A 27,838-nucleotide genomic window follows, 5' to 3' on the forward strand; every position below is an offset into this window, starting at 1 on the left:
TTGAGCATTCAATAAGCAAAACCAAATCGTAAAATAAAGTAGTATTGAAATTAGCATGCATTCAATTATAAGCTAATACATCATCACTTTTGTCCGTACATCGTCGAATATTATCACTAATACTCCTCGAATACTATCATACATATAGCATCACTAATACATCTAGAACCGTAGCGCCCGACGGGTATCGGCGCGGGCGGTGGACACCCAAAGAGAAGGAACCATCAAAGGATCATAGCTCCAGTGAGATCCCCGAAGAACCTACCAGGTATGCTCGAACCTGCCCTCCAACTCAACCATATAGCGACGGACGTGCTCATCCTCCTCACTGACACGCTGACGTACCACCTCCGCGGTGTCCGGAAGCCTCGGCACCGTCACTGGCCCACGCGACCGCCACCAAACAAGGATCGGGTCAACGACGGGCTGGCTCCTCACCAACCTACGCCCTCCGGAAGGTAGCACCTCCCAATACCAGTCGGGCGGAGCCCAGTCCCGGACAGGGCCCCTCTAATCAAGCAGGTGTCCTCCGCCGAGTCGACGACGAGGATGCGGGATAGGCATCGTAAAATAAACTAAAATAATAAACTAGTTCTATTAATTTTCTTGCTAAAAATAAACTTTTAACACTTAAGCATATACAATAGCAAAATTAAACTATTAACACTTAAGCATATACAATAGCAAAATTAAGCAATAATCTAAGAAACACTATTAACACTTAAGCATATACACTATACAATAGCAAAATTCCTCCTCTTCTTATTTTCATTTTTCTTCTCCTCCTCTTCTTTTCTTCTCTTCTCCTCCTCTTCATTTCTTTTCTTATACACTATACACTATAGCAAAATTCCTCCTCTCCTTATACACTATACACTATATACACTATACACTTAAGCATATACACTATACAATATACACTTTTTCTTCTTTTCTTCTCCTCCTCTTCTTATTTTCATTTTTCCTAATCTTATTTTCTTATTTTTGTTCATATTTCTTCTTCTTGTAACCCTAACCTAATTCTAAATTTTACTAACCCTAATAATCTAGCACAAACCTAATAACAATAGGAATTAAATGACAAAAAAATCTTTTTCTTTTTCTTCTTTTCTTCTCCTTTTTCTTCTTTTCTTCTCCTTTTTCTTCCTTTCTTCTCCTTTTTCTTCTTCTCTTCTCCTTTTTCTTCTTTTCTTCTATACTGGCCGGAGTGTTGGGGAGGAGGGGGCGGGGGGCTTACCGGTCGGAGGTGTCGACGCCGCGCGGCGAGGAGGACGGCGCGACGGCGAGGAGGACGGCGCGGCGGTGAGGCGGCGAGGAGGACGGCGCGGCGGCGAGGAGGACGACAGGCGGCGGCGAGCAGGACGGCGGGCAGCCTGACGATGTCGGTTAGTTCGTCGCTGTGCCGCGCCGGGCAGGAGAACGAGAGGAAGAAGAAGAGAAATGGACGAATTGGGTTGGAAATTTTCGAAGTCCCTCTTATATAGGTGGATCTATAGTCCCGGTGCGTGGCTCGGGCCGGGACTAAAGACCCCCTTTAGTCCCAGGTGGAGCCACGACCCGGGACTAAAGGCCTCTTTTCGGGCAGACCAAGAGGCGGGAAGCAGGGGGTCTTTAGTCCCGGTGCGTGGCTTCAGCCGGGACTAAAGGGTGTCTTTAGTCACGGGGCGTGGCTCCACCCGGGACTAAAGCCCCTCCTCGGCTGCACGATAAGTTTAGTCCCACCTCGCCCAGCGAGGGGGACTAACACTTGTTTATAAGCCCCGTCGCAGCTTGTCCATCAAGCTCCTCTTTAAAGCAGGCTTACAGGCCTAAACTTACTGAAAATTGAAACTATATTCGAAATTGTGGAGAAAATTCAATCTGAATTCAAAGTGAATTCAGGTTGAATTTTGTCCATGATTTCTCATATAGTTTCAATTTTTTCTATGATAATGAAATTTGAGAATTCTTTTTGCATATTTGAGAATTTGAGAAAACTATGATAATGAAAAGTGTTTCAAATTGAATAAATAATGCAAAACTATTTTCTATTTTCATAATTAATAATTTTGACTATCCAAACTATTATCTATTTTGTTATTTTCAATTAAAAACTATGTTTATTAAAAATTCTTTTTGCATATTTGTGAATTTGACAAAACTATGATAATGAAAAGTGTTTCAAATTGAATAAATAATGCAAAACTATTTTCTATTTTCATAATTAATAATTTTGACTATCCAAACTATTATTTTTTTTGTTATTTTCAATTAAAAACTATGTTTATTAAAAATTCTTTTTGCATATTTGAGAATTTGACAAAACTATGATAATGAAAAGTGTTTCAAATTAAATAAATAATGCAAAACTATTCTCTATTTTTATAATTAATAATTTTGACTATCGAAACTATTATCTATTTTGTTATTTTCAATTAAAAACTATGTTTATTAAAAATTCTTTTTGCATATTTGAGAATTTGACAAAACTATGATAATGAAAAGTGTTTGAAATTGAATAAATAATGCAAAACTATTTTCTATTTTCATAATTAATAATTTTGACTATCCAAACTATTATCTATTTTGTTATTTTCAATAAAAACTATGTTTATTAAAAATTCTTTTTGCATATTTGAGAATTTGACAAAACTATGATAATGAAAAGTGTTTCAAATTGAATAAATAATGCAAAACTATTTTTTATTTTCATAATTAATAATTTTGACTATCCAAACTATTATCTCTCGAAGTAGCAGGGTTTCGAACGAGAACTTTCAACAATTTCTAACTTCATTTGGTATATTTCGTGTATTTACTTTTTTTTTTGAGCTAGTTGACCCTGAAATTGAAAAGCACTACAAATGAACTCTGAAAATGTTGAAAGTTGGCATGCTATCATCATTTCACTCACATAGAATGTGTTAAAAAGTTGAGACGGCTACGACAAAAACTGGATGCAGTTCGTGTGCAAAACTCACAATCTCTCTCGAAGTAGCAGGGTTTCGAACGAGAACTCATCTCTTACAAAGGGATTTCATTTTTTTGAACTTATTTGAACTCCATACTTTTTGTGTGTTCAAAATGCACCATTCAAAGGCACATCACAAAATGGACAATCTCTCTCGAAGTAGAAGCGACCCCCACAATAAGAGACGACATTCTTCTTCTCTCATATATGGTGGATACTAGCTCACCTGATTTTTCAACCGTCGATGATGGTCGCTACTCCTACTTCCCCTAGTGCATGACCAATATCTAGCACAAGGAGAAGAAGGAGAAGCGACCCCCACAACAAAAGTGGTTCCGCGGCACGCCACGTGGTTCCGCTGCACGCCACGTGGGACTAATGGTCTTTCATTTTTAAATGATTGTTTTAATCAAAAACAGATCTGTTACAAAAGGGATTTCATTTTTTGAACTTATTTGAACTGAAGACTTCTTGTATATATATGTGGTCGAAATGCATGATACCATGAAGTTAGAAAGGGCTAAACCATTCAAAAGTAGCAAATGAAGTTAGAAAGGGCTAAACCATTCAAATTTGGAAACTATAATGGCACAAACAGAAACTAGACATATATAAATTGGTCCAAGAAGTACATGATACTAGTCCAAATAGTACATAATAATAGCTACCATAGATATATATACAAGTGTTCGACGTTAAGAACACTACTCGTCTGAATCTTCTAAATCAGAATGTCCACGTTCCTCGAGGTGACGCTGGCCATAGTTGACGACTCGAATCATGCGGTACAACTCGTATGAAACGTATGCATCTTTCGCTGCATACTCAATGTTGATATCATCAAGTGGGCCCTTCTCCCAAAGTCTGTGCTGAGACTTTGGGAAACTGGTCTTCATATCACCATATGACTCGTCGATCAAGGCAACTGCCATATGAGCCATCGAAGTCCTGTCATGTCGAAGCCTGAATATCGTTTGGAGATCAACGAGGCAACCAGCTGGTATCTCAATACCGAAGTTGTGCCTCATCTTCAGCTTGTCGTTCCTTATGTCAACGGAAGCAAAAGTGATGCCGCTGTGAAGGAACTCCATGAGTTCTGGACAATGCTTGTCACTCCTGCAACAGAAACAAATTAAAATGGAACAAATGTTACATACTGCTGCAATAAGGAAACATGTTTCACTACAACTAAAGAGAAACTTATCTTTAGGATTCAAATAGAACATATGCAATGGAACCTAGAGAGATCACTATAGCTATCCAATGGAACCTAGAGAGATCACTAGCTATATGCAATTTTCATGACTATGACATATCATATTGCTATCCAATGGAACCTAGAGAGATCACTAGCTATATTCAATTTTCATAACCTTGGATCAAAGAACACCGCATAAAATTGTATCACTACAACTATGATTTCAATGGAACATATTGAACCAATCAGATTTTTCAGATTATGGAACACTGTTCCAATCAGATTGTGTTCACTACAACTAATCAAAATTGTTTCACTACAACTATTTGAAGCGAACCAACTATGATTCCAATGGAACATATTAAACACTAGTTGATTCTAATACGACTTTTCAGATTGTGGAACACTATTCCAATCAGATTGTGTTCCCCTTCAACTAATCAAAATTGTTTCACTACAACTATTTGAAGGGAACCAACTATGATTCCAATGGAACATATTAAACACTAGTTGATTCTAATACGATTTTTCAAATTATGGAACACTATTCCAATTAGATTGTGATCCCCTTCAACTAATCAAAATTGTTTCACTACAACTATTTGAAGGGAACCAACTATGATTGAAACAAATAAACTTACAATGTCATTATCTTGGATCAAAGAAAGCCTCAAAACTTACCTCGCTCATTGGAAGATCAAGACATGGCGTGCGAAGCATAGTTGGATGACGGCAACACCGCGTTAATCGGTCATGTACTCCAGATCAAGCCCCAAGAACTTCTCATGATCTGCTGCATGGTCAAACCATTTTTCCTTCAACTGTTGAAGAAAAAACGGCACCTCGTTGCTCAGGTTCGTGTACACGACATCGAGCATCGTCGTGCCATGTGCGAGCACCTTACGAAATCTAGTTGGCATGGTGGAAGAAGAGAAGGGAAGAAGAGAGGAGAAGATCAGAGGAGAAGAATAGAGAGGGCGACGCGAGAGAGAAGAAGAACAGAGAAATGGCGACTGTACGCTTCGGTTCGGGCTTTTCATCGCCCGAAACGACGCGGGATGCAAACCGTTTGGGCCTTTAATCCCGGATTGAGCCACCAACCGGGACTAAAGAGGTATACCAAACGGTTGCCACCACTACGGCAGGCCACATGTTAGGCCTTTAGTCCCGGGTTGAGCCACCAACCGGGACTAAAGGGGGATACGAACGGTCGCCACCACTACGGCAGGCCACGTGTTAGTCCTTTAGTCCCGGGTTGAGCCACCAACCGGGACTAAAGGGGGATACGAACGGTTGCCACCACCACTGCCCGCCGCGTAGCCCTTTAGTCCCGGTTTGGGACATGAACCGGGACTAAAGGCTCCTTACGGGCCGGGACTAAAGCCTCGAGGGAGGCATTGAGAATTGGGGCGACGTTGCCGGGCCTTTAGTCCCGGCCCAGAGGCAGGCCGGGACTAAAGGGTCCAGGTCAAAGGCCCGTTTTCCACTAGTGAATGTCACTTAACTTCTATGAGAATCCAGTATCAGTTTTGAACCACATGTCACCCTCAATTTCTGTTCATAAATTTGCACATAACTACTCTTGTAACATTTCCTTATAAATACAGACAATGACGACTGAAGCTTTTTGCGGCAATTGATGTTAACCTTCAGTAGATGATGAAGCAAAAAGATGTCAGCTTTCTCTATAATTTACTGAAGTTTCGAAATGTAATCGCTGCTCCTTGAAAGATGTAGCTAGATGCTCTTTAAACCTGTAATATCATCACTGAATGTGATTGTGACACTAGTGGGGACAGGGCCTATAGCCTTGACCCGTAAGGGGCTTTAGTCCCGGTTCAGCAACCGGGACTAAAGGGGCGGGACTAAAGGCCTGACCTTTAGACCCGGCCCTGTTACAAGCCGGGACTAAAGGTGCTCCACGTGGGCGCCTCGTAGCGCCCCAGGGGCACGCCCTTTAGTCTCGGTTCGTTACACGCACCGGGACTAAAGATTTTCAGATTTTGCTGGTTTTTGGGGTTTTTTTTTGAATGAAATTATTTTTGGGTTTTAGGGTTTTAGGGTTTAGGTGTTCGGGAGATTAACGTGATGCCTCGTTTGGTGTTCGGGAATTAGTTTTCATATAATTTAAATAGAAATAATTATGCATATATATATAAGATTAACTTATCTTACAAGCGAGCATATATATACAATTATATGCATATCTGAATTATCGGGACTAGAGCCCGTCTATTCGATTACATGGACGAACATCAGTAATGGCCCCTAGTTACACTAAATCGTCCTTTGTCATCTATAGCTTCCGTCCTCAGAAATCCCGCAAGCTCCTCTGGAAGAGCAATCGCGCGTTGCTCTGGTAGGACCTTCATCCTGATGGCCGTGTGCTATATAAGAAGAGGAGATGAATATGAATATCAATCATGATAACAAAGAATGACGGGTAAAAATAGAGGTGTGAATGTTCATTGCTTACGTCAAATCTGTGATCCTTGAGCTCAGAGGTAAACGTGCGAATGGTCTCGCAAACATAGTATCCACATAGATTCGTTCCCCGTGGCTGCTGGTCGCACTTTACCGGAATAGAATATATATAATCAAAATAATAATCTAGCATCATAAATGTATTGAAAATTAATAGAAGTATATCATACTACTACTTACCTCAGCCGCTCTAAAGGTCAACTTCTCAGGAAAGTTACCGGGAGTCACGCACTTGAACCGCTTCCAAACCCTGCCCGACAAGGATAATGATTTGCTAAGTTTTTCATTAGTTGATATATCAGAAAATCATCGAAAGAGACCGATAGAGCGCAAGAATGATTAAAATTACCCTTGGAGCATGTCCTGCAGGCTTTGGAACTGTTCCAAGGGTCTCGATAATGGGTCGAAGGCATCAACTCTTCCCTTATCAATTTGAATGTCCAACAGAATCCAATGGAAGCTGCACATGTGTGTATATATATGTGTGTGTGTGTGTGTGTGTTTGTGTGTGTGTGTGTGTGTGTGTGTGTGTGTGAGTAACTTATCAATTACACTTATAAGTGAATGGACACAACAGAGTAAAGACCCTCACCTGAAGTTGTATGGAAACAGTATGTGGTCACAGAAATTTTGATCTATTAGAAACCTTAGAAGGTTTTCCTCCGTCTCCTTGGGTTTATTAGTTAGCGTCGCTATATGTATTTTATCTGGGTCAATAAACCCAATATTTAGGATGGTCTTACTTTTACAATCCAGAATCTTCATTCTGCATAGCAGAGTACAAGTTATATATAGACAATGAATTGAAATAACTAAACAAGTTATATCTAGACAACGAATTGAAAAACTTACAGACAATAGCAACTCATAAGCGATTTGTCGAGGGCGTCGCCATTGTACATCTGGAAGAGTTCATCAAAGTCGATATGGATTTCTTCGGAGCGGCCGTAGTACTCCCGTGGTACACTCAGCATGATCATCGTTCTCCCATTCTTTGATTCACTTAAGTACCATTGATGCAAGTAACGCATATTTGTTGGGAGATCATCTTTGCTGACCAAAGGCTCTCCCATGACAAACTGTGGCTTAGGGGCTACCACAGCCTTGGGTATCCTGTCGTCTTGGGAAGCCAGCAAATCTTCAACCGAGATACCACATTGAGCCGCCAACTCCTTTGCTCTTTCAAAAGCTTGCCCGTGCACCGGAGGGGGAACATTCTCGGTTAACAGCTTGAGGGGTGGGATCGACTGTTTGGCCTGTTGTCCAAGTTGAGGAACGTCTGATTTTTTCTTGCTTGTAGTTGAACTTGATTTGCTCCCACTTGCACTTGCACGTGAGCTGCTCTTTTTCACTTCCTTCTGCAATGTGCGTGTATAGTCATCAGGCTTATAGTGTAAGTCATACTGTGATGGAAGGGTTATGAAGTCTTTTGCCCATGCTATTTGCTTCTCGGTGTATTCCGGGCGGGGCTCGGGTTCCTTCTTTTTCATCTGCGCATCATGATGTTCCTTTGCTATCCTGGCGTTTTCCTCGGGGGTATGATCATAAGGTCTGATAGGCAGATTAGCATGAGGTACCTTTGGGAGGGGCGATCGTTTGCGCTTTGGGGGGCTCCGTCGCTTAGGAATCATCGGCAGAGCGTTCTTGGTGGCACGCTTCCGCTTAGTATCCTGTGCGGGCGGCGGCGGAGACGGACGACCCAAGTCCGGCGGCGGTGATCGAGATGGACTCGTGTTGTGCTGGCCGACGTCATGTGGAGGGCTTGGAGGTAATGGAGGTGTAGGTGACCTGCGACGACTCGGAGGCGGTGTTGTCCTTGGGGCCGAGCCTGGAAGCTTGATGTAGTTCTTGTCCCATAGGATGACTCCACCCAGTACTTCTCCGAGTGTCCTCTCATCTTCGGGTCCAGCTATGTCGAGCTCCATATCATGAAACCCCGTCATGATTTCATCCACCCCGACTTTAGCAAAGCCAGCTGGAATCTCACGGCCATGCCAGCGTGCATCAGGGCCAGAAGGTAAAGCTTGTCCGACGGCCACCTTCATGGATATGTTCTTGAATTTCTGATGGAGTTCACATGATGTTGACTCCTTGATTCCATCCACGGGGTAGCCGGGACCGCCCTCTATCATTCTTCGTGCATCATCGGGCGGGGCCTCAGATTCAGCCACGCTACTTTTCCGCTTAGATGGGGCGCCGGTAATATCAAGTGCAGGATCTTCCTGGCGCGGTACTCCTCTAAGCTCATCAATCTGCTTCTGTTGCTCGTTAATCCTGGCAAGCAACTGGTTGAACTTGTCATTCTCCTCATCCTGCTGCCGCTTCTTTGCTCTCTCTCGGCTTCTGTAAGTGTCTTGGTCTCTGGCAAACCCAAGCCACCACGGGTAAGAAGGACCGAAGCCTCGCGTTCGTCCTCCATGTTCGTCATTGCCGAGGACCAGTGTGAGCAAATCTTTATCTCTATCTGTAGTGAACTTTCTTCTTCCCTCCTTAATTTCTTTCACTATCCTTTTCCAATTCTCCCTGGGTATCCTAAGACCGTCATTGCAGATGAGGTCCCCTGTTGTTTCGTCGTACGACCCACCATGCGCAAGGAACCAATTTCTTGCTCTCAATTTCCACTCATCACGGAGTGGTTCAGGTACGATGCCTTTATCTATCAGATCTTGCTCTTTCTTATCCCACTTTGGGATGGCACTCTCATAGCCCCCTGGCCCCAGCTTGTGGTGATATTTCTTCTTGTCGGCATTTATCTTGTTCTTTTCTGATAATGCCTTGGCATCTTCTGACTCCTTGTACTCTTGAAATGCCTTCCAGTGATTCGCCTGCTTGGCTAGATACCCCTCGAATACTCGCATTTTCTTTGTCTTCAGATAGTTTTTCCATAGCTTCTTCTTCCAACTACGGAACAGTTCGGCCATCTTATTCAGAGTCCACTGCTTGACTTTGGCCCTCAGTTTGTCTGCGGCGTCTTCATTCTCACATTCTGGCAGGTTGAAATGTGACATGAGATCATTCCAAAGATTATCTTTGTACTTTTCGGCGACATAGTCACTATCGGTTGCCCCTTTGCGCTTCTGATCGGGACGTGATCCCTAACGAGAACTCCGCATTGCTTCTTGAATGTGTCAGCAACATTCTTAGGAAGCTTGGGTTCGCCCGTAGGAAATATCACCTCAAATGTGTAATGCGTCCGTGCATCCAACTTTCTAGTCGGGCCTCGTTTCGTAGTTTTGCTCGATGTGGAGGCCTAAGAGGGAGAAACATTCGTCAAATGAATGTATATGTATACAATATAGAGCTATCTCCAATATTTTTCACATATTACAAGTGATTGTCGAACTTCATATGTATACCTCGCCGGACTTCTCCTCTTCACCGGCTTCTCCATTAGTGGAGCTATCACCTTCTCCGTCATTGGACCTATCTCCTGCCCCATCGGCTTCATCTTCGTGTCGCTCGACCTCCATTCCAACGTCTTGGTTTAGATATGACGACGGAGATTCAGCTGGTTCAACGTCGGGGCCGTCTTTGATTATATCTTCGAGAAGTTCTTCCTCTTCGAGGTTCCTGATATGTGGATCCGTAGTTCTGCAAAAAACGGATTCTCTTAACCTTTGTAACAAAAAAGAATTATTCTATCAGGAACTCCGTTCCAAAACAACTTTAGTCCCGGGTCGTGGCTAAACCGAATCGTAAAATAAAGTAGTGTTCAAATTAGCATGCATTCAATTATAAGCAAATACATCATCTCTTCTGTCCGTACATCATCCAATATTATCACTAATACTCCTCGAATACTATCATACATATAGCATCACTAATACATCTAGAACCGTAGCGCCCGACGGGTATCGGCGCGGGCGGTGGACACCCAAAGAGAAGGAACCATCACATGATCATAGCTCGAGTGAGATCCCCGAAGAACCTGCCAGGTATGCTCGAACCTTCCCTCCAACGCAACCATGTAGCGACGGACGTGCTCATCCTCCTCGCTGACACGGTGACGTACCACCTCCGCGGTGTCCGGAAGCCTCGGCACCCTCACTGGCCCACGCGACCGCCACCAAACAAGGGTCGGGTCAATGATGGGCTGGCTCCTCATCAACCTACGCCCCCCGGAAGGTAGCACCTCCCAATACCAGTCGGGCGGAGCCCAGTCCCGGACAGGGCCCCTCTGATCAAGCAGGTGTCCTCCGCCGAGTCGACGACGAGGATGCGGGATAGTCATCGTAAAATGAACTAAAAAATAAACTAGTTCTATTAATTTTCTTGCTAAAAATAAACTATTAACACTTAAGCATATACAATAGCAAAATTAAATTATTAACACTTAAGCATATACAATATTACTAATTTCCTTTTTCTTCTTTTCTTCTCCTCTCCTCCTCTTCTTATTCTCCTTTTTCTTCTTTTCTTCACCTCGTCTTCTTATTTTCCTTTTTCCTAATTCTAAATATTACTAACCCTAATAATGTAGCACAAACCTAATAACAATAGGAATTAAATGACAAAAAAATCTTTTTCTTCTTTTCTTCCCTTTTTCTTCCTTTCTTCTCCTTTTTCTTCTTTTCTTCTCCTTTTTCTTCTTTTCTTCTATTGGACGGAGTGTTGGGGAGGAGGGGGCGGGGGCTTACCGGCCGGAGGTGTCGACGGCGCGCGGCGAGGAGGATGGCGCGACGGCGAGGAGGACGGCCGACGGTGAGGAGGACGGCAGGCGGCGGCGAGCAGGACGGCGGGCAGCCTGACGGCGTCGTCGAGTTCGTCGCTATGCCGCGCCGGGCAGGAGAACGAGAGGAAGAAGAAGAGAAATGGACGATTTGGGTTGGAAATTTTCGAAGTCCCGCTTATATAGGTGGATCTATAGTCCCGGTGCGTGGCTCGAGCCACGACTAAAGACCCCCTCTAGTCCCGGGTGGAGCCACGACCCGGGACTAAAGGCCTCTTTCCGGGCAGACCAAGAGGCGGGAAGCAGGGGGTCTTTAGTCCCGGTGCGTGGCTCCAGCCGGGACTAAAGGGTGTCTTTGGTCCCGGGGCGTGGCTCCACCCGGGACTAAAGCCCCTCCTCGGTTGCACGATAAGTTTAGTCCCACCTCGCCCAGCGAGGGGGACTAACACTTGTTTATAAGCCCCGTCGCAACTTGTCCATCGAGCTCCTCTCTAAAGCAGGCTTACGGGCCTAAACTTACTGAAAATTGAAACTATATTCGAAATTGTGGAGAAAATTCAATCTAAATTCAAAGTGATTTTAGATTGAATTTTCTCTATGAATTCTCATATAGTTTCAATTTTTTTCTATTTTCAAAATTAATTATTTTGACTATCCAAACTATTAACTTATTTTGTTATTTTCAATTAAAAACTATGTTTATTAAAAATTCGTTTTGCATATTTGAGAATTTGACAAAACTATGATAATGAATAGTGTTTGAAATTGAATAAATAATGCAAAACTATTTTCTATTTTCAAAATTAATTATTTTGACTATCCAAACTATTAACTATTTTGTTATTTTTAATTAAAAACTATGTTTATTAAAAATTCTTTTTGCATATTTGAGAATTTGACAAAACTATGATAATGAAAAGTGTTTGAAATTGAATAAATAATGCAAAACTATTTCTATTTTCAAAATTAATTATTTTGACTATCCAAACTATTAACTTATTTTGTTATTTTCAATTAAAAACTATGTTTATTAAAAATTCTTTTTGCATATTTGAGAATTTGAAAAAACTATGATAATGAAAAGTGTTTGAAATTGAATAAATAATGCAAAACTATTTTCTATTTTCAAAAGTAATTATTTTTACTATCCAAACTATTAACTATTTTGTTATTTTCAATTAAACACTATGTTTATTAAAAATTCTTTTTGCATATTTGAGAATTTGACAAAACTATGATAATGAAAAGTGTTTGAAATTGAATAAATAATTCAAAACTATTTTCTATTTTCAAAATTAATTATTTTGACTATCCAAATTATTAACTTATTTTGTTATTTTCAATTAAAAACTATGTTTATTAAAAATTCTTTTTGCATATTTGAGAATTTGACAAAACTATGATAATGAAAAGTGTTTGAAATTGAATAAATAATTCAAAACTATTTTATATTTTCAAAAGTAATTATTTTGACTATCCAAACTATTAACTATTTTGTTATTTTCAATTAAAAACTATGTTTATTAAAAATTCTTTTTGGATATTTGAGAATTTGACAAAACTATGATAATGAAAAGTGTTTGAAATTGAATAGATAATGCAAAACTGTTTTATATTTTCAAAAGTAATTATTTTGACTATCCAAACTATTAACTTATTTTTTTTTGAGCTAGTTGACCCTGAAATTGAAAAACACTACAAATGAACTTTGAAAATGTTGAAAGTTGGCATGCTATCATCATTTCACCCACATAGCATGTCTTAAAAAGTTGAGAGGGCTACGACAAAAACTGGATGCACTTCGTGTACAAAACGGACAATCTCTCTCGAAGTATCAGCGTTTCGAACGAGAACTCATCTCTTACAAAGGGATTTCATTTTTTTGAACTTATTTGAACTCCATACTTTTTGTGTGTACAAAATGCACCATTCGAAGGCACATCACAAAATTTCAACAATTTCTGACTTCATTTGGTATTCTTCGTGCATTTACTTATTTTTTTTGAGCTAGTTGACCCTGAAATTGAAAACCACTACAAATGAACTCTGAAAATGTTGAAAGTTGGCATGCTATCATCATTTCACCCACATAACATGTGTTAAAAAGTTGAGAGGGCTACGACAAAAACTGGATGCACTTCGTGTACAAAACGGACAATCTCTCTCGAAGTATCAGCGTTTCGAACGAGAACTCATCTCTTACAAAGGGATTTCATTTTTTTGAACTTATTTGAACTCCATACTTTTTGTGTGTTCAAAATGAACCATTGAAAGGCACATCACAAATTTTCAGCAATTTCTGACTTCATTCGGTATTTTTCGTGCATTTACTTATTTTTTTTGAGCTAGTTGACCCTGAAATTGAAAAGCACTACAAATGAACTCTGAAAATGTTGAAAGTTGGCATGCTATCATCATTTCACCCACATAACATGTGTTAAAAAGTTGAGAGGGCTACGACAAAAACTGGATGCACTTCGTGTACAAGACGGACAATCTCTCTCGAAGTAGAAGCGAGCCCCACAATAAGAGACGACATTCTACTTCTCTCATATATGGTGGACACTAGCTCACCTGATTTTTCAACCGTCGATGATGGTCGCTACTCCTACTTCCCCTAGTGCATAACCGATATCTAGCACAAGGAGAAGAAGGAGAAACGACCCCCCACAGCAACTGTCGACATTCTTCTTCTCCCATGTATGGTGGACACTCCCTCACCTGATTTTTCGACCGTCGATGATGGTCGCTACTCCTTCTTCCCCTAGTGCATAACAAATATCTAGCACAAAGAGAAGAAGGAGAAGCAACCCCCACAACAACAGTCGGCATTCTTCTTCTCTCATGTATGGTGGACACTTCTTTTTGTATATATATGTGGTCGAAATGCATGATACCATGAAGTTAGAAAGGGGTAAACCATTCAAAAGTAGCAAATGAATTTAGAAAGGGCTTAACCATTCAAATTTGGAAACTATAATGGCACAAACAGAAACTAGACATATATAAATTGGTCCAAGCAGTACATGATACTAGTCCAAACAGTACATAATAATGTCCACCTTCCTCGAGGTGACGCTGGCCATAGTTGACGACTCGAATCTTGCGATACAACTCGTATGAAACGTATGCATCTTTTGCTGCATACTCAATGTTGATAGGATCAAGTGGGCCCTTCTCCCAAAGTTTGTGCTGAGACTTTGGGAAACTGGTCTTCATATCAGCATATTTCTCGTCGATCAAGGCAACTGCCATATGAGTCATCGAAGTCCTCTCATGTCGAAGCCTGAATACCATTTGGAGATCAACGAGGCAATCAGCTGGTATCTCAATACCGAAGCTGTGCCTCATCTTCAGCTTGTCGTTCTTTATGTCAACGCTAGCAAAAGTGATGCCGCTGCGAAGGAAGTCCATGAGTTCTGGACAATGCTTGTCACTCCTGCAACAGAAACAAATTAAAATAGAACAAATGTTACATACTGCTGCAATAAGGAAACATGTTTCACTACAACTAAAGAGAAAATTATCTTTAGGATTCAAATAGAACATATGCAATGGAACCTAGAGAGATCACTATAGCTATCCAATGGAACCTAGAGAGATCACTAGCTATATGCAATTTTCATGACTATGATATATCATATTGCTATCCAATGGAACCTAGAGAGATCACTAGCTATATTCAATTTTCATAACCTTGAATCAAAGAACACCGCATAAAATTGTATCACTACAACTATGATTTCAATGGAACATATTGAACCAATCAGATTTTTCAGATTGTGGAACACTGTTCCAATCAGATTGTGTTCACTACAACTAATCAAAATTGTTTCACTACAACTATTTGAAGCGAACCAACTATGATTCCAATGGAACATATTAAACACTAGTTGATTCTAATACGACTTTTCAGATTATGGAACACTATTCCAATCAGATTGTGTTCCCCTTCAACTAATCAAAATTGTTTCACTACAACTATTTGAAGGGAACCAACTATGATTCCAATGGAACATATTAAACACTAGTTGATTCTAATACGATTTTTCAGATTATGGAACACTATTCCAATTAGATTGTGTTCCCCTTCAACTAATCAAAATTGTTTCACTACAACTATTTGAAGGGAACCAACTATGATTGAAACAAATAAACTTACAATGTCATTATCTTGGATCAAAGAAAGCCTCAAAACTTACCTCGTCCATTGGAAGATCAAGACATGGCGTGCGAAGCATAGTTGGATGACGGCAACACCGCGTTGATCGGCCGTGTACTCCAGATCAAGCCCCAAGAACTTCTCATGCTCCATTGCGTCGTCAAACCATTTTTCCTTCAGTTGTTGAAGAAAAAACGGCACCTCCCTGCTCTCGTTCGTGTACACGACATCGAGCTTGGTCGTGCCATGTGCGAGCACCTTAAGAAATTTAGTTGGCATGGTGGAAGAAGAGAAGGGAAGAAGAGAGGAGAAGAACAGAGAGCAAGAGCGACAGAGAAGAAGAAACAGAGAAATGGTGACTGTGTGCTTCGGTTCGTGCTTTTCATCGCCCGAAACGACGCGGGATGCAAACCGTTTGGGCCTTTATTCCCGGGTTGAGCCACCAACCGGGACTAAAGGGGGATACGAACGGTTGCCACCACTACGGCAGGCCACGTGTTAGTCCTTTAGTCCCGGGTTAAGCCACCAATCGGGACTAAAGGGGGATACGAACGGTTGCCACCACCACTGCCCGCCGCGTAACCCTTTAGTCCCGGTTTGGGACACGAACCGGGACTAAAGGCTCCTTACGGGCCGGGACTAAAGCCTCGAGGGAGGCATTGAGAATTGGGGCGACGTGGCCGGGCCTTTAGTCCCGGCCCAGAGGCAGGCCGGGACTAAAGGGTCCCGGTCAAAGGCCCGTTTTCCACTAGTGTGATGTACTGGCTGTGAAAAGAGTTTAAAATGGACTGATGCTTCCTTTGTAACTTCTATTTAATTCATATTATCATGCCTGCTTATTAAAATTGTGGAATTCTAGCTGAATTTGGGTCGTCCCTCGGGTATCCAATGGGCCAACGAGGCCACATAATTTTAACAGAATGGGTCGATCCATGGCCCCTGAAATTGGCTTTGAGGTCACGGGGCCAAGTCCAAGGCCAGGTCCAGGCTGGCCCATTCCCATCTTGACCCACCATGCATCGAAGCTAGCTAGCTAGTTCATGTGGGGCGCCATGCACGGGCCCGCACCCATGCAGCGAAGCTAGCTAGCTAGCTCGCGTGGATGCTCCCGGCAGAGCGAGCGCGGCGGCATGGCAGCGTCTGAGCAGGGCGAGCGCGACGGCATGGTGCGCCATGGCTGCATGCGAGAAAGAGGGGAGAGAAAAATATTATCGCGTGGTTGGATGGCAGGGGTGGGCCATATGGGACAGGCAGCGGACATAAACGTCCGTTTTGTGTCCGCCTCGGACCCAAATGTGACCCAAATTTGGGTTCAAAATGGATCCGAACGGACACAAGCCGCACACAAAATAGAAATGGGCCACTGCGATGGGCAATCATTATCGTCAAAAAATAGTCCAGGCCACACGAACTAACTCATGAATACGATATTTATTGGCCGAACTCAATCTGTTCATATTATTGGCACTGGCCAATGTTGCTGGTCAATTAAAAAAAGCATGTAATAGCAATAAGCAGCCAATGGACAGCTCGCCAATCTCTTTCAGAAGACTATTCCAGCAGGCCGCATTTGTAGACTCTGCTGCGTGGCCACAAAGGCAAGCAGAGGATGAACGAGCATTTATCATCTACTGGTATGTGGTAGCTGTCCTTTGCTCTTGCTTGGCTCTTGTATGCTGCGGCTAGTTGCTACTGGACCAGGCAACGCATCAGGAAGTCTCAGAAATTCGAAGGTTTCGTTCGTTTCCTTCTTCTTCTTCTGTAACTGCAAGCAGAGCAAGTTTCGTCTTGCTCACTGTTGAAGTGATCATCAGTGGGTTCTCAGTTTGTCTACCCTCTGTATTCAGGTTTGATGAATAATCTTGTATCATCTATTGGAGGTGCGCCGTGCAGCATGATTTGCCCCTGGTGATTGGCCGATAATATTGTGTTATTTATTGTGATTCTAGCTTCCACCCAGCGTTGCAAGATCTTTAAATCAATTGATGTGCTAGAAGATTGGTTTATAAGGTAAAAAACATGCTACCATACTTCAAAGAGCTTGCGACTTCGGCTTCAGAAATACAGTGGAATAAATTCTAATGATTCATAGGCTACCTTGTACGAAACCAATTAGAGTTAAGATGAATTATACAAACAGAAATAAATAGCTGGATGTTTTATCTGTATCACTCTATGTTGTAACTAAATGCAACATTAATACTATCGATTTGTTCACTGGTTGGTCAATAATCATGTATCATCCATTGCAGGTGCAGCATGCAGCATGGTGATTGGCCGATAATCTTCTGTTATCTATTGTGAATTTGTGATTCTAGCTTGTGCTAAGACTTGCGAGATCTTTAAAACTATCGATGTACTAGAAGATTGGTTTATAAGGTAAAAACTTGCTAACGTACTTCAGAGAGCTTGCGACTTCGGCTTCAGAACTACGGTGGAACAAATTCTCATGATTGATAGGCTAGCATATGCGGAACCAATTAGAGCTAAGATGAATTAGACAAACAAATATAAATAGCTAGATGATTTATCTCTATCACTGTATGTTTGTTGTAACTAAATGCAACATTTTCAGTAGTAGTTCGGTGTGGAGGCTACTATGCAAATTGGCAACCGAAAATAATAATTAAAGAACAGAATGCCAAATGGTCAAGAATGTAGACATCAATAATTGACACTACCGCTCAATCTGTATGTGCATAGCTATATTATGCTAAATTATTGAATATGTAAATAGCTGTCCACTAGTGATAAATTTCGTGAGCCTTGTCCCACTTTCGAAGCATGTTATCGTACCCTGTGCACTCATTTTCAGCTTTCGGTTTCTGCCATTCTCAGGGAATATCCTAGTGTTTCTGACAGACCTCTGGCGCTGAGTTTGTCTGATCCATGGCTGCCATACTTGAAACATTGCTTAAATCAAGTGTCAATAAGTTGCAAGATTTCATTACGGATGAGGCCATACTAATCCTAGGGGTGGAAAAAGAGCTTACAAAACTGCTGCGACGAGTGGAACTAATTCAGTGTTGTATATACGATGCTGAGAAAAGGAGGACAAAAGAGCAAGCAGTAAACAATTGGCTTGGTCTACTGAGAGATGTTATATATGATGTTGATGAAACCTTGGATGTGGCTAGATGTAAAGGAAGCAAGCTACTTCCTGACCACCCATCATCATCATCAGGCAAATCATTTGCATGCAAATGCCTTTCAGTTTCCTCTTGTTTTTGCAACATAGTGCCACGCCGTGATGTTGCCGTTCGGATAAGAAGCCTCAATAAAAAGATTGAGTGCATTGCAAATGACAAGATATTCTCAACTTTCAACAATAGTACACAGCCTATTGGAAATGGTCAAACATCCAGACTGATAAGAAGTTCCAACCTTGTTGAACCCAACCTTGTGGGGAAGGAGATTGTACATTCTACCAGGAAGTTAGTGGACTTAGTTCTTGCACACAAGGAATACAAGTCTTACAAGCTCGGTGTCATTGGGACTGGAGGAGTTGGTAAGACAACACTAGCTCAAAAAATATACAATGATCAGAAAATAAAAGGAAGCTTCAAGATGCATGCATGGATTTGTGTTTCACAAGACTACAATGAAGTAACTCTTCTTAAAGAGGTTCTCCGGAATATTGGTGTGCATCATGAGCAAGGTGAAACCATAACAGAGTTGCAGAGGAAGCTTGCAGAAACAATTGAAGGGAAGAGTTTCTTTCTGATTCTAGATGATGTGTGGCACTCCAATGTATGGACGGATTTATTAAGGCCTGCATTACACGAAACAACATCCGGAGTAATATTGGTAACCACACGAGATGATCAAATTACAAGGAGAATAGGTGTAGAGCATACCCACCGTGTTGACCTCATGTCAGCAGAGGTGGGATGGGAGCTACTTTGGAAGAGCATGAACATTGAGGAAGAGAAAGAAGTGCGGAATTTAAGAAACACAGGGATTGAGATTGTTCGTAAATGCGGTCACCTCCCTCTTGCAATCAAGGTTACCGCTAGTGCTTTGGCAAGCAAAGATCTAACGGAGAATGAGTGGGAAAAGTATTTGGGCAAATATGCTGGTTCCCGGAGCATGCTCTCTAATGAAATAGAAGGAGCTCTGTATCTAAGCTATGATGAGTTGCCTGGTAAAGTTATCTGAAACAGTGTTTCCTTTATTGTGCTTTGTATGCTGAAGATTCTGTCATTCAACGTGGTAAAGTTACCTGGTTATGGATTGCTGAAGGCTTCATCGAGGAGCAGCAAGGTGAACTACTAGAAGACATAGCAGAAGAGTACTACCACGAGCTAATCCACCGGAATCTCCTCCAACCAGATATCTCATATTTTGACATGTCTCACTGCAAAATGCATGACCTCTTAAGACAGCTTGCACTGAACATATCAAGAGAGGAATGTTTTATTGGAGATGTTGAAACATTAAGGGGTGGAAATATGTCAAAACTACGACGTATTACTTCTGTTATTAAGAAGGATATGTTGGTGTTACCCAGAGTGGATAAGGTGGATGTTAAAGTATGGACTTTCCTAACCGTTGAGGGTCCATGGAGAATTGAGGATACATTGTTCAAGAGATTTCTGCTTCTTCGTGTTTTGGTACTGAATTACTCACTTGTACAAAGCATCCCAGACTATATAGGAAAACTGATACATCTACGTCTACTTAATCTAGATCATACTGGCATATCTTGTCTTCCGGAATCCATTGGCTCCCTAAAGAACCTTCAAGTACTGAGCTTGAGATGGTGTCATGATCTGCACACTCTCCCTTCGGCAATGACCCTGTTGATCAGCTTGCGATGTCTTGATCTTGATGGCACCAAAATAATTGAGGTTCCAAAAGGGATAGGGAAACTAAAGTTCCTCACTTATGTAGATGGTTATCCTATTGGTGATGGAAGTGATGATAGTGTTGTACAAGATGGATGGAAGTTGGAAGAGTTGTCTTCTTTGTCACAGATGAGGTATCTTTCACTTGTTAAATTGGAAAGAGTGACTCATTGCATTACAAGTGTGGTGCTGACAGACAAAAAACATCTAAAAGTACTAAAGTGGACTGAACGTGGAGAGGGATCATATTCAGAAGAAGATGTCAGCAATGCTGAGAAGGTCTTTGAGCAGCTAATACCTCCACCTAACCTGGAATACCTATATATCAAACAATTCTCTGGCCAGCGGTATCCCACCTGGTTTGGTACCACCTATTTGTCTTCATTAATACACTTCATCCTCATAGATGTACGATCATGTGTGCATCTTCCACCGATTGGGCAGCTACCCAAGTTGAAATTTCTGAAGATTGATGGAGCACATGCAGTTACCAAGGTCGGGCCTGAATTTGTTGGTTGTAAGAAGGGTGATCATGCATGCAATGAGTCGGTTGCTTTCCCTAAACTTGAATGGTTGATCTTCAAGGGTTCTTTTTTGAGGAAGAAGTTGTTGCTGCTGATCCAAGGGGAGAGGATGGAGCCGCTGTGATTCAAAAGGAGGATGCCCAATCTTCAAGGTTGCAACTGCTGCCTCGTTTGGTGAAGTTGAAACTTGATGATTGCCCAAAGCTGAGAGCTCTCCCGCAACAGCTTGGAAAGGACACCGCCTGCTTAATTAAGTTGCTCGGTTTAAGAGGGCTAAACAACTTGAAGGCCGTGGAGGACCGCCCACAGCTCTCTGAGCTCCTTGATATTGAGGATCTGCAACCTCCCTCAAGTGACAGAACTGCGTGTATATGGTTGTCCGAACTTAAGCCATGTAGAGGGGCTGGGCAGTTTGCAGCAGTTGTGGGTGGGCGATGATATGCAAGAGGTCTCTTCCCGCTGGGTGCCTGGGCTTCAAGAGCAGCACCGGCGACTTCATGGCGAAGACCTAGGTATCTACACATGGACCAGTTAGACGGCACAAGGTATATTTGAACAGGACATACTGATTCAATATTTGGTATTTGTGTCTTTGATTATTTTAGCAGCCATGATTCATGTTCTCGCAATTCATTTTTCTACCTCCGTAGATTCATGCACAAATCACATGTTTGTTGAGTTGTATGCCCCTGTATATGCGTATGCAACAAAAATGCCTGAACCTTATACACATTCCAAAACTGGTAGATGTCCACACTGCCTGTATAGTTTTGCTCTAAATTACCCATGTGTGTTCCTTCTCTCAGGCTAACATGCCTTGGATACTCATGCTGTTGCTTACATTCTCATAATCTTCCTCCTAGAGTTGATAATATTGGTGAATGGTGAAAGGTGATGACAAGCACTTGTTCAAGGAGCTATCTGTGGGAGGAAAAGCGTGAAGGATAAGGGACAAGATCTGTTCTCTGCAACTTAGCTGAAGAAGAACAATAAGGAAATTGCAGAAACTACTAGTACACTTCAGTGTGGTCTTCAGTGTGCCAAGAAAGTTAATAGTGCAATGCAGTGCTCTTCAGTGTGGTCTACTACCGTTTCTTTTCTGAACTTAATTATTGCGTGATGGAGATCTATGATACCCCTCTTGACGTGTTATCGGCTTTTTAATTACTTACGGAAACGTGACGCACTGCACTCTGTTTTAAGCTGAGCGTCCTGTCTGTTTTTGGCTACTGTTAGGCTTGGTGGTCGTTTAGTTGGGAGGAGAAATTGGACATACTTGGATAGGTGTAAAGTTGTATGTGATCAAACTGAAAGAGAGGTGCATCTCGTGTGTGCAGTACATTATTTTTTTTATTCCCGCGCTGGCTTGTATGTAATCAAACCTTAAATCTTGTGTTTCTTAGGACTAATAAGGTTAGTGCACTCATGGACGGACTGCAATCAATCAACACAGGTTTTCTTTTTCAGAGGACACGCTTCACTTCGCCAACTGTTCTGGACACACTGAAGAAAATTGTAGACGCCTGGACGATGAAGATGATGCCCAACTGACACACACAGCTGCAGAATAAACACGGCACAAGCGCGTGCAGTGCGCTGCTGCTGCGCTCTAGGAGCAGGAGGTACCCGGTGCCGGTGCTCTGAAACTTTCGCAAAGGGTGGCCGCGACGATGACGCGGCCGCCCAAGTAGGTTCTGAAGCAGCTCTGTTCTCCGCAACTAAGCTAAAAAAGAATAAGGAGGAAATTGCAGAAACTACTACGTACTATCTTTTCTGAACTCAATTAGTATGTGATGGAATTGAGATGGATGCATCTTGTCAACGTCTTAGTTAAGTGTCCACTGTTAAGTGCAAATGACCGAAGACCGTTTAGTGGGAAGGCAGGGACGTAGCTGCCTTGTAGGCATTGGGGTCAATGAAATTAGTAAATCCTTTATTACTTTACTAGTATTCACTATCTATTTATTGAAAATGGCCCCACTGTCATAGACATGACTCGAGTAACCTTTTTTTCTAGCTCCGTCCCTGTCGGAAGGAATTGGACACATGTTCGTTCTTTGAGTATGACCGTTAAAATATCGTTTCATTTCTTTCTGAATTTGCAGCCAGAGGCCTTTGCTGTACTGAACATGCATGTGTCGCATGTTGAACCGTTTTATATGTATATGAACTTGGGCCGGGGGCCTTTGTTGTCCTGACGCTCATGTGGTTATTCGCTGCTCTCCATGAATATTTTGTTCCTTGTAAACCGTGTTCCAAAGCAACACCCGAATTGATGCTTAATTGGTATGCTCTCTGTAATATAAATTTCTGAATCCCCTCCAAGTTGGGCATGCATTTATTCATGTGTCTTTGATTCTCTCAACTGTAATTATTTTCTAGCAACACAGTTTTCTGCTTCTTCATATCGGACGCATGCATAAACCGCAAGTTGCCTACAGAACAAGAAATTAACTGGGTACTTTCAACTCATATGGATGTCTATATACTATCTGTAAGGTAGTATCCCATTGTGTAGGGATGACCATTGATGGTATAATTCACTTTTGGAGCTTCCCCTTCGGTTAGCTTTGCGAACACATGTGAACGTTGAAGAACATTTATGTCATTGAGAGATCCTGGTAAACCAAAGAATGCATGCCAAATCCAAAGATCCTTCGAAGCAACTGCCTCCAGAATAATTGTAGGCTTATTCACATGACCTTTAAACATGCCATGTCATTTTTTAGGACAATTTTTTCAAGTCCAATGCATGCAATCTATAGACCCTAACATACCAGAAAAACCTCTTTGCTCCCCTAATTCAAGTAATCTAGCAGTATCTTCTTCATTTGGAGATCTCATATACTGGTTCCCAAAGACTTCACAAATAGCTATCACAAACTTTTTGCAAGTTGCTAGATTAGTAGATTCTCATGAGCGACAATATTCATCTGCGACATCAACAACATATCCATAAGTTAGTAGTCATATTGCGGCTGTCATCTTTTGTAGAGGATGCAACCCAAGAGCTCTAGCAGAATTTCTTAGTTAAGTGTCCACTGTTAAGTGCAAATGAGGGATGACCGTTTAGCTGGAAGGAAGTGGATACATGTTCGTTCTTTGAGTGTGACCGTTAAAATTTCTTTCTGAATTTGCGGCCAGTGAGGGCCGTTAATTTGCTGTACTGAACATGCATGTGGCGCATACCGAACCGTTTTATTTCTGTCTGAACTTTGGACTTTAATTTGCTGTACTGAACATGTGCATGCATGCTGTCCTGACGCTCATGTGGTTATTCACTGCTCTCCGAGAATATTTTGTTCCTTGTAAACCGTGTTCCAAAGCCTATAACACCCGAATTGATGCTTAATTGGTATGCTCACTGTAACATAAATTTCTGAATCCTCTCAAAGTTGGGCATGCATTTATTCATGTGTCTTTCCATTGATATGGATGCCTCACCACTCTGCATTGCCATTTTCGTATGGCTCCAACAATCCACAATTCACAATTAACCACATTGAAATTGTCTCGGAGTATTATTATTATTTTGGTTCCTGCAAGTTTGCAACTGTGTGTTGTCCATGGCCTATATAAACAAGTCGGTTCAGTAAAACAAGTCGGTTCAGTAAAACAACAGTAACTACTAATTCCTGATTCAGACAGAATCCCACGTACGCCACAAGTGCCGAGTAAACAAGTTGCAGTCATAACAAATGTAGTCAACATGTATCAGATTGGAAACAAATTGCAGTCCTTTTTTGAACACTGAAACTGAAAACTACAATCATACAGAAACTTAGCCACTCGTCTCCGAGCTACCACCTGCTCCTGCTCTAGCTCTGCCCATGCCCTCTGGTCAGCTGTGGGCTATGGCCTTCCTCCCACAAGCTCATGCGCCCACGTGCGGCACCCAACATGCTACACCCAATGCGGGCGAGCCCCAAGAGCAGCGATGCGTCCTCCTCGGCAACGCACCACACCCCTATAGGCTATAGCCTGAGAGAGAGAAAGGGGAAGGGATACAAAGGAACGGGGAAGACAATGCCTATTATGACATGTAGGACCATCAATTATGTATTATATTTTTTGTTGCTTCAAGTGTCTCATTAGTATTGACTTGTCAACGCGAGCTGACTAGGCAGTTAACGGATCATGTTTGAAGTCGAGGTTTGATTCCTCAACCAGTGTGTAAGTTGAGGTTTGAAAAAAATGTGTTTTCTCTTTTTAAAATTACCACTAAATCTACCAACTAACTAAACTACCACTAAAACTACTAATTAACTAACCTACCAACTAAACTATATATGCCACAACAACTACAATAACAACAACAACTACAATAACAAGAACAACTACTACAACAACAATAAAAAATCATGCCGGTAGTTATAATCTAATTCCAAAGAACTAAATACCAAAAAATAAAAAATCAAGGGGGCAGGGGTGGATGGGTTTATCGGCAGTGGGGCTGCGGGGGCGGCGCCGGCGGTGGGGCTGCGGCGGCGGCAGCAGGGGCGCCGGGGGTGGGGCAGCGGGGCCGCACCAGGGGCACCACGGGGCGCCGGCGGTGGGGCTTGAGGGGCGGCACCAGGGGGCGCGCGGGGGGGGGGGGGGGGTTGTGGGGCTTCGCGGCGGCACCAGGGGCACCGGGGCGACGCCGGGGGTGGCCGGGCAACAGTGCTGGCGGCGTTGGGCGTCGAGGGAGGAGAGAGAGAGGGAGGGGCCGTTTGAGAGAGAGAGAGAGGGCCGCGGTGGGGGCGGGACAGCCGTTACTAGATTCAAGATCTTTGCCGTCTGCTGGCACACGGCAAAGGGGTCTGCACTCTTTGCCGTCTGCTGGCAGACAGCAAAGAAGGCCCCAGCAGACGGCAAAGAAGGGAGTAGGTTGACCTAAGGTTCCCCCGGCCAGATGAGCTTCTTTGCCGTCTGCTGGCGCCTTCTTTGCCGTCTGCCGCGGACGGCAAAGAGCTGACTGCTGGCAAAGACCTTCTTTGCCATCAGCTAGTTCTTTGCCGTAAGTTTTGCTGAAGCTGATGGCAAAGAGTGTCTTTGCCGTCCGCTAGCGGACGGCAAAGAATAGGTAGACGGCAAAATCTCTGATTCCAGTAGTGTTTGGTTGATTTCGACTAGTCCTATATGTTCATGAGTCCTTCTAGTCTCCCTCGGCTCAAACCAATAACATTTGAAGACTATGACGGTCGGTGGGTTTTCACCATAGAATAGAAGTTCATAAATTGCTTCAACTCTTCCATAATACTCGGTGTCTCCTTCGCCGATAGCAGAGACAGAACAATTTGTAGTCTTTAGGTCGGGCATAGATAGCTCTTTGCCAAAGGTACGAAAGTGATACCCGTTGATGTTGTATTTGTCAAATGAACGGACCTTATAGTCAAAACCATTAGCGACTTGTCTCAACTCGGCGTCCATAGACTCTGCATCAGCCTACAAGTTTAATACGAAAGAATGGATGCATTAGCCGCAAATTAGACCAATAAATCAAATGGGCCCTTAATGGTAATAAATTACCCTTTGTTTGAACCAAGAGATGAAACCGGGATAGTCGCCTCCATGCTTTGCGAGAAGCTCATACTCTTCGACGGAATCCTTTTCGATGACCGCTCCATTCGAGAATTCGGCGACGTATCGACTATATCAAATATCCGGGAATAAGAGTAGTTCAAAGCAATTATAAGTTGCGGAACAATAAATTACCGAGAACTTACTCGATGTACGGCCGCACTTCTATTAGGTTGGTGAAGATATACAATGAAATGGTCCGCCATTCTTTGACATCCAACGATTTCCCTTTCGAAGCACCGGATGGTGCGAGCTTACCTTTGAATAGGCTGAGGTTGGATCAAACTTTTTCTCGAGCGCCATCACTGTACCGAGGCTTCGGGTTATGCAAATGATGATTTTTGGCTTCGTAGTGTGCTGTCATGAAGTTTGCCGCCTCCTCAGTAATGAATGCCTCGGCCATCGATGCTTCAATTCTACGTTTATTTTTACACTTAGCTCGAAGCGTCTTCTGCATCCTCTGAGTTGAGTAGCACCATCGATTTTGAACGGGCCCCCCATTCTTGCCTCAGTCGGGAGATGCAAAATCAAATGTTGCATTGGATTAAAGAAGCCCGGTGGAAAGATCTTTTCTAATTTGCAGATCAACTCCGGCGCCAACTCTTCCATTTCATCTAGCACGCCAGGCGATAGTTCTTTCGCACAAAGAGAACGGAAGAAATAGCCCAGCTCTGCCAGTACTAGCCATTCATCCTCAGGGATAAAGCCACGCAACATCACCGGCATTACCCGCTCAATCCATATGTGCCAATCATGACTCTTGAGCCCAAATATTTTCAATTTCTCAAGACTCGCTCCCCTCTTTAGATTCGCAGCATACCCTTCGGGGAACATCAACCGCATTTTCACCCACAATAGCATTTCCCTCATAGCTGGCCTTTCAAGATTGAACCATGCCTTTGGCTTCGCTATGCTTTGCTTTCCTTTACGTTGTCGCAAGTTTTGCAACGGTCTATCACATAGAGCCTCCAGGTCGATTCTAGCCTTAGGATTATCTTTTGACTTCCCCTCTATGCCGAACAATGTACCAAAAATGGCCTCCGCAATATTCTTTTCAGTGTGCATCACGTCAATGTTGTGTGAACAAAGGAGGTCTTTGAAGTAAGGGAGATCCCATAAGCATGACTTGTGAGTCTAGGCGTGTTTCGTATTATACCCTTTGAAGTATCCAGGACGCAAAGGATCAGGCTCAAGAGCGTTTAACTGATCAAGGGTCTGTTGGCCTATCAACGCAGCTAATGCAGTGTTTTTGACAACTCTACCTTTGATGAAGTTCTTCTTGTCTTTTCTGAACTTATGGTCAGGATCCAGGAATTGTCTATGCATGTCGAAGCAAGAATACTTGCGACCAGCCTGCAGCCAACGGAACTGAAGAGCTGCTTTGCATGTGGTGCACGGGAACCTTCCATGCACACACTAGCCAGCGAATAGCGCAAACGCCA

At 42.6% G+C, this 27,838-nt stretch overlaps 1 pseudogene across 1 annotated transcript; it reads left to right on the top strand.

The window, feature by feature from the left end:
* Positions 1–17,456: 17,456 nt before the first annotated feature.
* On the top strand, positions 17,457–22,222 carry LOC123442673 (annotated as a pseudogene). The gene is made up of 3 exons (XR_006630515.1): positions 17,457–17,473; positions 18,302–21,379; positions 21,698–22,222. The product of XR_006630515.1 is annotated as a putative disease resistance protein RGA4 (transcript).
* The last annotated feature ends 5,616 nt before the right edge of the window (positions 22,223–27,838 follow it).

This window comes from Hordeum vulgare, chromosome 3H, assembly GCF_904849725.1.
Source record: "Hordeum vulgare subsp. vulgare chromosome 3H, MorexV3_pseudomolecules_assembly, whole genome shotgun sequence".
NCBI lineage: Eukaryota > Viridiplantae > Streptophyta > Magnoliopsida > Poales > Poaceae > Hordeum > Hordeum vulgare.